The sequence below is a fragment of the Ochotona princeps genome, chromosome 2, assembly GCF_030435755.1.
Source record: "Ochotona princeps isolate mOchPri1 chromosome 2, mOchPri1.hap1, whole genome shotgun sequence".
Taxonomy (NCBI): Eukaryota; Metazoa; Chordata; class Mammalia; order Lagomorpha; family Ochotonidae; genus Ochotona; species Ochotona princeps.
The window spans coordinates 75,275,030-75,284,743 of record NC_080833.1 but is presented as its reverse complement, the minus strand read 5'-3'; positions in this window follow the sequence as shown (position 1 = coordinate 75,284,743).

Here is a 9,714-nt window from a genome sequence, read left to right as displayed (position 1 = left end):
TGGGCTGCAAAACCCAGTGGCACATACAAAGACCGGGACTGAGGCCAGACCATTCCAAGGGGGCTACAGCATCCACCGGCATGTGTGAGATCCAGGCTGGGCTGGGCTACATTGCAACATCTGCTGGTGAGAGCTGAGACTACAGGTGGGCCATGTATGGCTGGGCTGAAGAACCTGCCACCATGTGCAAGATCCAGGCCTTGGAACAGGCCTAGCAGGGGAACTTGGGGGCTCCTCTGCTAGGCTGCATCTCCCACTGGGCCGTGCCAAGACCCAGGGTTGTGTGTGGACTGACCAGGTTGTGCAAGGCTGTAACATCCATTGGCATGTGTGTGAGCAGAATTGCAGAGGGAGAGACAAAGGGAGATCTTCCATCTTTTAGTTCACTCCCTAAATGGCCACAAACCCTAAGGCTGGGCCAAGTCAAAACAGTAGGCAGAAGGCTTTTCCAGGTGTCCCACATGGTTGCAAAGGCCTAAGTACTTTGGACCATCTTTCTCTGCTTTTCCAGCACATTAGCATGGAGCTGGACTGGAAATGGAGCAGCGAGGACTCTTAACTGGTTTCATATGGGATGTGGCATTGCCAGTGGCAGCTTAATACCCTATGCCACACCAGCCTCCACTCCCAATTTTAAAAGGAATGCTTTTATTGTTGTCTTACATGGTATGATTTCATTAGTTTTAGGTATGTATGTGTGTGTTTTAACATACACATATTCGTAACATTTTTTTGTGTTACAGGAACTATTTGAAGAACAGTTAAGAGTTGGATTCTTCATTTGGTGGTTTCCTTTACAAATGCCAGAATCTGGAACTCGATGTGAATCTCCCACATTGAGTGGCAGGGATGCAAACACTTGAGCCATCACCTGCTGTCTCCTGGCGTGTGCATTAGCAAAGGCTGGAATGCAGAGCCGCGCCAGCATAGAAACCCGGGTGCTCTGATACGGGCTTTGAATGTCCCCAAATGGCTTCTGGCATCTGAATACTGTTACAAGTAACACCTGCATCATCTTTTTTTTTTTTTTTTGTTAAAAATGAGATCCGCTTTTTCTTAATTACATTTTCTCTTATGAGCACTTAAAAAGGCAAATGACAGTTACAGACTTCCTTATACTATGCCATCCATGTATTCCTAGGATAAGCCTAATTTTCTGGAATAGAATCTTCTTCATTTATCAACTAAACTGATTTGGTTTTAGTATACCTGTACCAGTGTGGATAGAGGTGCGATCAATGTACTATCCCTATTGTCCTTACACAGATGTGACTGATTCTGAAAACAAGTTGAGAAATATAACTTTTCTCCATTATTTTAAGAAATGTCTATGAAGCCGAAATAACTTTTCTTGTAAACTTTAGGAATTTAGGGCCCGGCACCGTGGCATAGCGGCTAAAGTCCTCGCCTTGAACGCCTCGGGATCCCATATGGGCACCGGTTCTAGTCCCGGCAGCTCCACTTCCCATCCAGCTCCCTGCTTGTGGCCTGGGAAAGCAGTTGAGGACGGCCCAATGCATTGGGACCCTGCACCCGCGTGGGAGACCTGGAAGAGGTTCCTGGTTTCTGGCTTCGGATTGGCGTGCACCGGCCGTTGCGGCTCACTTGGGGAGTGAATCATCGGACGGAAGATCTTCCTCTCTGTCTCTCCTCCTCTCTGTATATCTGACTTTGTAATAAAATAAATAAACCTTTAAAAAAAAACTTTAGGAGCCGCTGGGATTAGAACCAGCGACCATATGGGATCAAGGCGAGGACCTTAGCCACTAGGCCACGCTGCCGAGCCCAAGAATTTACTTTTAAAATAACTTGAACCATGTTATCTTTGTGCGAAAGACCCTTAATATTCACTTCTTTAACAGTCTTAACAATTTATTCCTGCTAGTATTCTTTATTTTTAAAAGGATATCTCAATAGTGTTACTTTTGCTTACTACTGTTGATAGTACCTTGAAGATCTTTGTATTTTTAATAGTACCTATGCCTCCTCTCATTTTCATCTTTTTAGAGCTAGTAGCGTTTCTAGCTTATTTTCAAATTATTCTGTTTCAACTTATTTGGCTAAACAATTAAAAAAATTTTAGCCTTCCTTTTTCTAATATATGTTTAATTATTATCTTCCATGATACAAGTTTTGTAGGAATAGGGATTCTTCCCAATGGCTAAAACTGAGCCAATCTGAAGCCAGGAGCCTCTTCTGGGTCTCCCACGCAGGTGCAGGGTCTCAAGGCTTTGGATCGTCCTCCGCTGTTTTTCTAGGCCACAAGCAGGGAGCTGGATGGAAAGTGGAGCAGCCAGGATTTGTACTGGCATCCATATGTGATCCCTGGTGCTTGCAAGCTAAGGATTTAGCTATTGAGCCACTGCGCCAAGCCCATATGGCTCAATTTCTGTAAATGGCCCGTTACTTGAAAAGAAAGTGGAATTTATTGAGTGCTACAGGCAGAACTCTATATACACATACTAGATCAAATGCAATGTTTAATGAAAATGTTTTGTATATCTGCTGACTTTAAAGCCTGCTGTGCTATTTATAAATACTGGAATTGAAATTCTGTTTTTTGTAGTTCCAACAATCTTTCCTTCATGTACTTAGAAAGTATTATGGTAGGTCCAAATGTGATCAGCTATGTTTTTTTTTGAGGAACTGAATATTTAGTTACATGGAAGCCCTTGTTTGTGTGTGGGGTTGAGGGAGTAATCTACCGTGTCTGTCAGCTTGCAGACAACCACACTCAGCTTGAACAGACTTTGAAATCATACACCTTTTTTTCATACTTTTACCTGATTTCTCCACCTTTTTTAAGGTGCATGTCTTTGTAAATATTATAAAGCCAACTTTTGTTTTTAAAATTTAACACAAATCCCACCTTTACGAGTTTGTTCTATTGATGCCTACCGGGATTTATTTCTACACTTCATATTTTGATTTGGATGGGCAGTATAAACTTTATTTAATCTAACATTTTACTATACACATTCAACAACAGTATAATCAACATCTTGATGTCTCAAAAACAAAAGAGCTACATTAAACAACTCCTGTCATCTAGTTGGTTTTTTTAGTTTTTTACTCAGATGTTTATCTTTTTGTTCATGGATCTTTTTTCCCATAATCTTTCCGGGATAATTTTCCTTCTTGAAGCATATTTTTTAGCGTGCCCATGTGAATAATAGTCTGGAAAAAGAAATCTTGCTTTAAAAATTTACTTACCTTGATTCCTAAAAATTATTTCATTTTTAAGGATTTATTCATTTTTTATTTGAAATTAAGATCTGCAGAGAGGACAGAGAATTCTTCCTCTTCTGCTTCATTCCCCAAATGATCATAACAGCAGAGCTGAGTTAATCAGAAACCAGGAGCTTCTTCCAGATTTCCCACGTGGATGCAGGAGCCCAAGACCTTGGGCCATCCTCTGCTGCCTTCCTGGGCCATAAACAGGGAGCTGAATAGGAAGTGGAGAAGCTGGGACACAAACTAGCACCCAAATGACATGCTGGCACTTGCAGGTGGAGGATTAGAATGTTGAGCCACCGCACTGACTTCCACACATTTCTTCTTTAAAAATGTTTACTTACGGGGCCTGGCGCGGTGGCCTAGCGGCTAAAGTCCTTGCCTTGAACGTGCCGGGATCCCATATGGACGCTGGTTCTAATCCCAGCAGCCCCGCTTCCCATCCAATTCCCTGCTTGTGGCCTGGGAAAGCAGTCGAGGACGGCTCAAAGCCTTGGGACTCTGCACCTGTGTGGGAGACCTGGAAGAGGTTCCTGGTTCCTGGCTCCGGATCGGCACAGGGCCGGCCGTTGCGGCTCACTTGGGGAGTGAATCATCGGACAAAAGACCTTCCTCTCTGTCTCTCCTCCTCTCTGTATATCTGACTTTCCAATAAAAATAAAATAAATCTTAAAAAATATTTACTTATCTAATTTTATCTGTAAGACAAATCTGCTTGTTTACTTCCCAAATGGCTGCAATGGCCAGAGCTGAACCAATCCAAAACCAGGTGCCAAGAGTTTTCTCTTGGTCTCTCACATGGGTGTAATGGCCCAAGGACTTGCTCCATCCTTGGCTGCTTGCCTAAGCCACAAGCAGGTAGCTCTATGCGAACTGGAACAGTGCAGACACAAACCACTGCTCATATGGGATCACAGTCAATGCTGCAGGTAGTGAAGGATTGGCCAGTTGAGTCACTGAGCTGCCCTAATTTCATTTTTATATAATTTTAGGTTGACATTTGTCTTCCATATTCAAGATAATATTCCTTTGCTTGTGTTGTTGATATTGAGAACTGGCTAGTGTTTTCTCTACAACTTTTTGTGGGTGGTTTAGAGTTTCTTTTTTGTCTTTGGTGGTCTATAATTTCACTACAATGATTTTATATATAAATATGACATAGTTATACTGCTTGGAAAACAAACTATTTTTTTAGATTTTTTTTCACCACCTTTGGGAAACTAAAAACTGTTTATATATTGCTTCCCATTCATTTTTTCCTCTTTAGCTTCCAATATTTCCTGCATTTCTCAGTCTCCCTTTATAGGAAGGAGCTTCAAAGGTTCACTGAAAATAGGATCAAAAGATATTCGCTTCGGTGCAAAAAGTCATGAAATCTATAGTCTTTTTTTTAAAAAATGATATCTAATTTCCATGAACTTTCTGGAGACTCGCTTGTATTTTTCACTTCCTCATTTCCTTATGTGGGGCTGATTATCCAAATAAATTTTCTAACTCTCCAGTTCTATCGCTGGTTTTTTATTAATTCAGTGCTAGACACTTTAACTGAATTTCAAAGTTGAACAATTCAGCTTTCAGTTTTGAATGTTATAAATATTTGTTAATTTCGTCAATTTTATTTTACTGTGCTTATTCTGGTAATTAGAAATACAAACATTTTAGTGGTTGGCAGTGGTTCCACAGGCTAATCCTCCAACTGTGGTGCTGTCATCCCACAAGGCACCGGTTCTAGCCCTGGCTGCTCCACTTCTGATCTGGCTTCCTGTTAATGGACTGGGAAAGGAGCAACAGATGGCTCCCTGGATCTCAGTACCTACATGAGAGACTCAGTTCTGGCTATTGGGGAGTGAAACAGTGGATGGATACCCTGTTTTTCCTTCTTTCTGTAAATCATCTTTTCAAGTAAAAAAAGTAAATCTTTTTAAAAAAAGAAATATAAATAATTTCTACATAACTATTCTGCCATTTACATATGAGCATCTAATACAAGCACTCAAATGGAAGTTATCTAAATTCATGCTTTCTGGCTCTCATTTAAGACAGCTGATGTCTCTCATGTTTCAGGATCTCTGACATTATTCTCTGAAAGTCCAATGCTCCCATCTTGGAACAGCTTTGTTCCAGAAGAGTGCTTTGTCTGGTAGGAAGAGAGTGACAGAACAGAACCTGAGCTTGTCCAGAGGACTTGAGCACAGAACCCACATCCTAGTGCTATCACAGGTTTATTATCCTTCCAGTGGTGCTACTGTTTGCACTATTAAAACCAGCCCCTGCGGGACAAGCAGCCGCCCTCTTCTGATGTTCTGTCCTACCTTCTAGACTCAGCTTCCAGCTACAAATCTCTCATCACTCCTAATGCTTGGGAATTCATAAATGAAGACATGAATTCGCCCAGATTCCTGACACAGCAGTATTTGCTTGTGGGATGCAAGATTAAGAAACCACTCTTCCCATCCAGCTCCCTGCTTGTGGCCTGGGAAAGCAGTCTAGGACAGCCCAATGCATTGGGACACTGCACCCACGTGGGAGACCCGGAAGAGGTTCCAGGTTCCCGGCTTTGGATCAGCGCGCACCGGCCCGTTGCGGCTCACTTGGGGAGTGAATCATCGGACGGAAGATCTTCCTCTCTGTCTCTCCTCCTCTGTGTAGATCTGACTTTGTAATAAAATAAATAAATCTTTAAAAACAACAACAACAACTAGATGAGGTACTCAAAATGAAGCATCTAGGATAATGTGGCTGAGGAGGTACAATCAGAAAGATGGGGCTTGTGGGACAATGTCCAGGAAACGCTTGGTCTCTCGAAGCTGGAGAAGCTAAAAAATGGATGTTCTTCCCTCCCCTAAAGCCCCCAAAGCAAAAATAAGGCCTTTTTAATGTATTTAATTCTGTGTTTGACTTCACTACAGAACAACTAATTTGTCTTGTAAACATCTAATCAATACATCATGCTTTCCATACATTGATCTTTCTACTTATTATCATGGGTTCTTTATTTGAAAGAGATTGAACCCATAAAAAAAAAAAAAAAAAAAAAAAAAGAAACCACTCTAATGTTTGATGAGATCAGCAAGGCCTCAAATTACATAGTTTAGCAGAGTCCTACAGCGTCTCCTAGATCATATCGGAAGCAGAAATTAAGCAAAAGTTTGACATTTGGATTTTCAATAACTCTCAATCTTACGTATGTTTGTATATTAACTCAGACATAATTTTAAAGTTTCTATCTATGTTAATACACTGAGCAACACCAGCTCTTACATGATGATTGGTAGATAAATAGCAATTTTAAAATTTATACGATCCATGGATTAAAATTTTTTCCTTAGGGTTTCCATACTCATTCTCTCAGCTGCTTTAGGAATATGGGCAGTACCTGCAAAAAAATCTATTAAAACTGAATTTATAACCATCTTTTACTAAGTCAAAAAAGAACAGCAATTTATATTATGCCCTCAATTTGTTTCAAAGGGAGAATGTGGATCATTTTATATTTTTAATATTTTTTTTAAAGATTTATTCATTTTATTACAGCCAGATATACACAGAGGAGGAGTGACAAGAGAAGATCTTCTATCCGATGATTCACTCCCCAAGTGAGCTGCAACGGGCCGGTGCGCGCCTATCCGAAGCCAGGAACCTGGAACCTCTTCCAGGTCTCCCACGCGGGTGCAGTGTCCCAATGCATTGGGCCATCCTCGACTGCTTTCCCAGGCCACAAGCAGGGAGCTGGATGGGAAGTGGAGCTGCCGGGACTAGAACCGGCGCCCATATGGGATCCCGGGGCGTTGAAGGCGAGGACTTTAGCTGCTAGGCCACGGTGCCTGGCCCTATATTTTTAATATTTTCTATTCACACATTTTTTTAAATAAAAAAATGACTACAGAATTATCTGGCATTCTGTTTTTTCACTGGCCTATTTTCTAGAAACTGAGGTTCACAATTAAAATTAAAATAAGTTAACCGCAAGGCTGGTGCTGTGGCATAGTAGACTAAACCTCTACCTGCTGCACCAACATCACATACGGGCGCCAGTTCGGATCCTTGCGGCATCTACTTCTAATCCAGATCCCTGTAGGTGTGTCTGGGAAGGAAGTAGAAGGTGGTCTATATCCCTGGGACCTTATACCCATGTGGGAGACCCAGAGGAGGCTCCAGGCTCTTGGCTTCAGCCTGGCCCAGCTCTGGCTGTTTTGGTAATTTATGGAATGAAATAGCAAATGGAAGATCTCTCTTTTTGCTTCTCCTTTCTGTAAATCTGTCTTTCAAATAAAAAGAATAATCAATAAATCTTAAAAAGTTAACCTCAACATAAAACTACATATAGTATTGGTAACTGAACTTCAATATTATTACAAGCTGTATTTTCTTTATTTCTGGTCACTTGTTGCTTTCTTTTTCCCATCTACTTATACTCGTTGTCTAGCCATGTGGGCCTTCCATTGTAGCCATGAAATGAAAGATGCTATTAGCTTTACAAAATTAGAATACAAGTTTTCTCCATTTTTCCTAGTCAAATGGAGAATTTGTTTTAAGTTTTCATACTTATGAGAAAGTTAACTCAGGCTAATCTTTGCAATTTTTAACACAGTAAACCAACACATATTTTATTACCAGAAGTTTCTAAAAGAAAAATACTTAAAACCAAAGTTACAAATTCAATCTATTTAATTTGTGCACTTGTGGGTAATTCATGACTGCAAAACACTTTTTTTTCTGAGAATGACACAGTTAAAGGCACATTTCATTTGAATGCATAGTGTACCATCCTAAAATATCATAATTTCCTTACAAAGTGCTTGAGCAGTCACATACACACACAGTAATAGCAAAATATTTACACTCTATAGAGCTTAAAATTTTAAATCTGACTAAAATATATATATTTTTAAAACTACAGAAAAAAATTAGTGCTTTTGTCAGCTTAATTGTGTGGATATACCCTGCCCTCTAATTATTTTTAGTGATTGACTTAGATTTAAAAAAAAAATTTCTGTACACGTGTAGTTACAAAATGTTATTGTCAGTTTTTAATGCTAAAAGCCTATTTTAGACATTGCTTTCTATACATGTTTCACAACCAGCAAAGGTAAGCAGACTGTACCTCAAAAGTTTTTAGTGTTTTATGAATATTTTCATGTTACCTCTGTTCAAGTTGAAGCCAATTAAGCTAAGTTCCTCTACTGTCCTTTGCCGTGGAAGTTAACTGGAATTTTTAAATACTTTTAGACAATACATGGTTCTTCTTCCTACAATATATTTAAGATATTTATTAATTTGGAAGGTAATAAGAATTATCTCTGGACAATTCTGATTATTCTCAGAGTACAAGTAAAAACGAAACAGTGCATTCTAGCAAAGCTGAAATACTTATCAATGCTTTTAGCTACACTCCCCATATATCAGTGTGCTTTCATGTTTCTCATAAGATTTAAGCTTGAAAACATTTTAACAGATGAGCTCACTGTGATTAGATGGTTAATTCAATATGGGTAGTTGTCAGTTAGGTATTCCTGAGGTGTAATGACCCTAACATGCTAAGCATAGGATCACAGAGGCTGTTATTGAACTAATAAAACATGAAGTCATGAAATAGGTGTGAAAAATCAATCCAAAACCAAACCGAAACAAAACAACAACAAACAAAAGAATCCAAGCAAGTGGGAAGTCATGATTTACAAAAAGACATCCCTATAGAGTGTATAAAGCCACAGACGGATCCTCTGAAGAGTTGTAAAAAATATCTGATCAAATTATTTTTGAGACTTTTGAGGTACAGTTTTAGTGTTATAATATTTTTTATAAAATATAGACTGTTTTATCAAAAATATTTATACATTCTGTTACAATATATTGCTTTTGCCCTCAGTAACTGCCAATATAAAATCTGGATCCAGTGGCCTAAAAATGTACAAATGCACTTAATGTAAATGCTGGAGTTTGAGGTGTCTGCTTGGCCACTGTACAAAAGTGATGAAGTGGTGAAATTAAATAATAAGCCTACAACACAGAATACATTACAACTTGCACATATACATGTTCACAGCATGTATACAATGATAATCCTATGGTTTAACAAAGATATAGTTCCCTTCTACAGCAGACATCAGAACACAACAAATTATATTGATAACTGTAGAACAAGTATCAAAAATGGGGTAGTCAGTTCACCGATTTTGGAAGAAGACATGACTGAATATACTGGATGGTCTAGATTTTGGGAATGCATACAGGTGAGACAGCATATCTTGGTTCAGGCTGATTAGAAGTCCTCATTCTTAACAATTCAACGAACTGCTGATCGCCTCCATTTCTTTCAGCACTGTTAAGTAAGAACGAACTGTTTGGCAAGTAGCTCTGTTGGAAAGCTATGAGGCTCTATTACATGGTTGATAATGATGAAGTGATAAAAAAATTTTCTCCTAATAAATATAGAAAATTTATAAAACATCAATTCATTTTGTTTTTCCAAAAAATCAA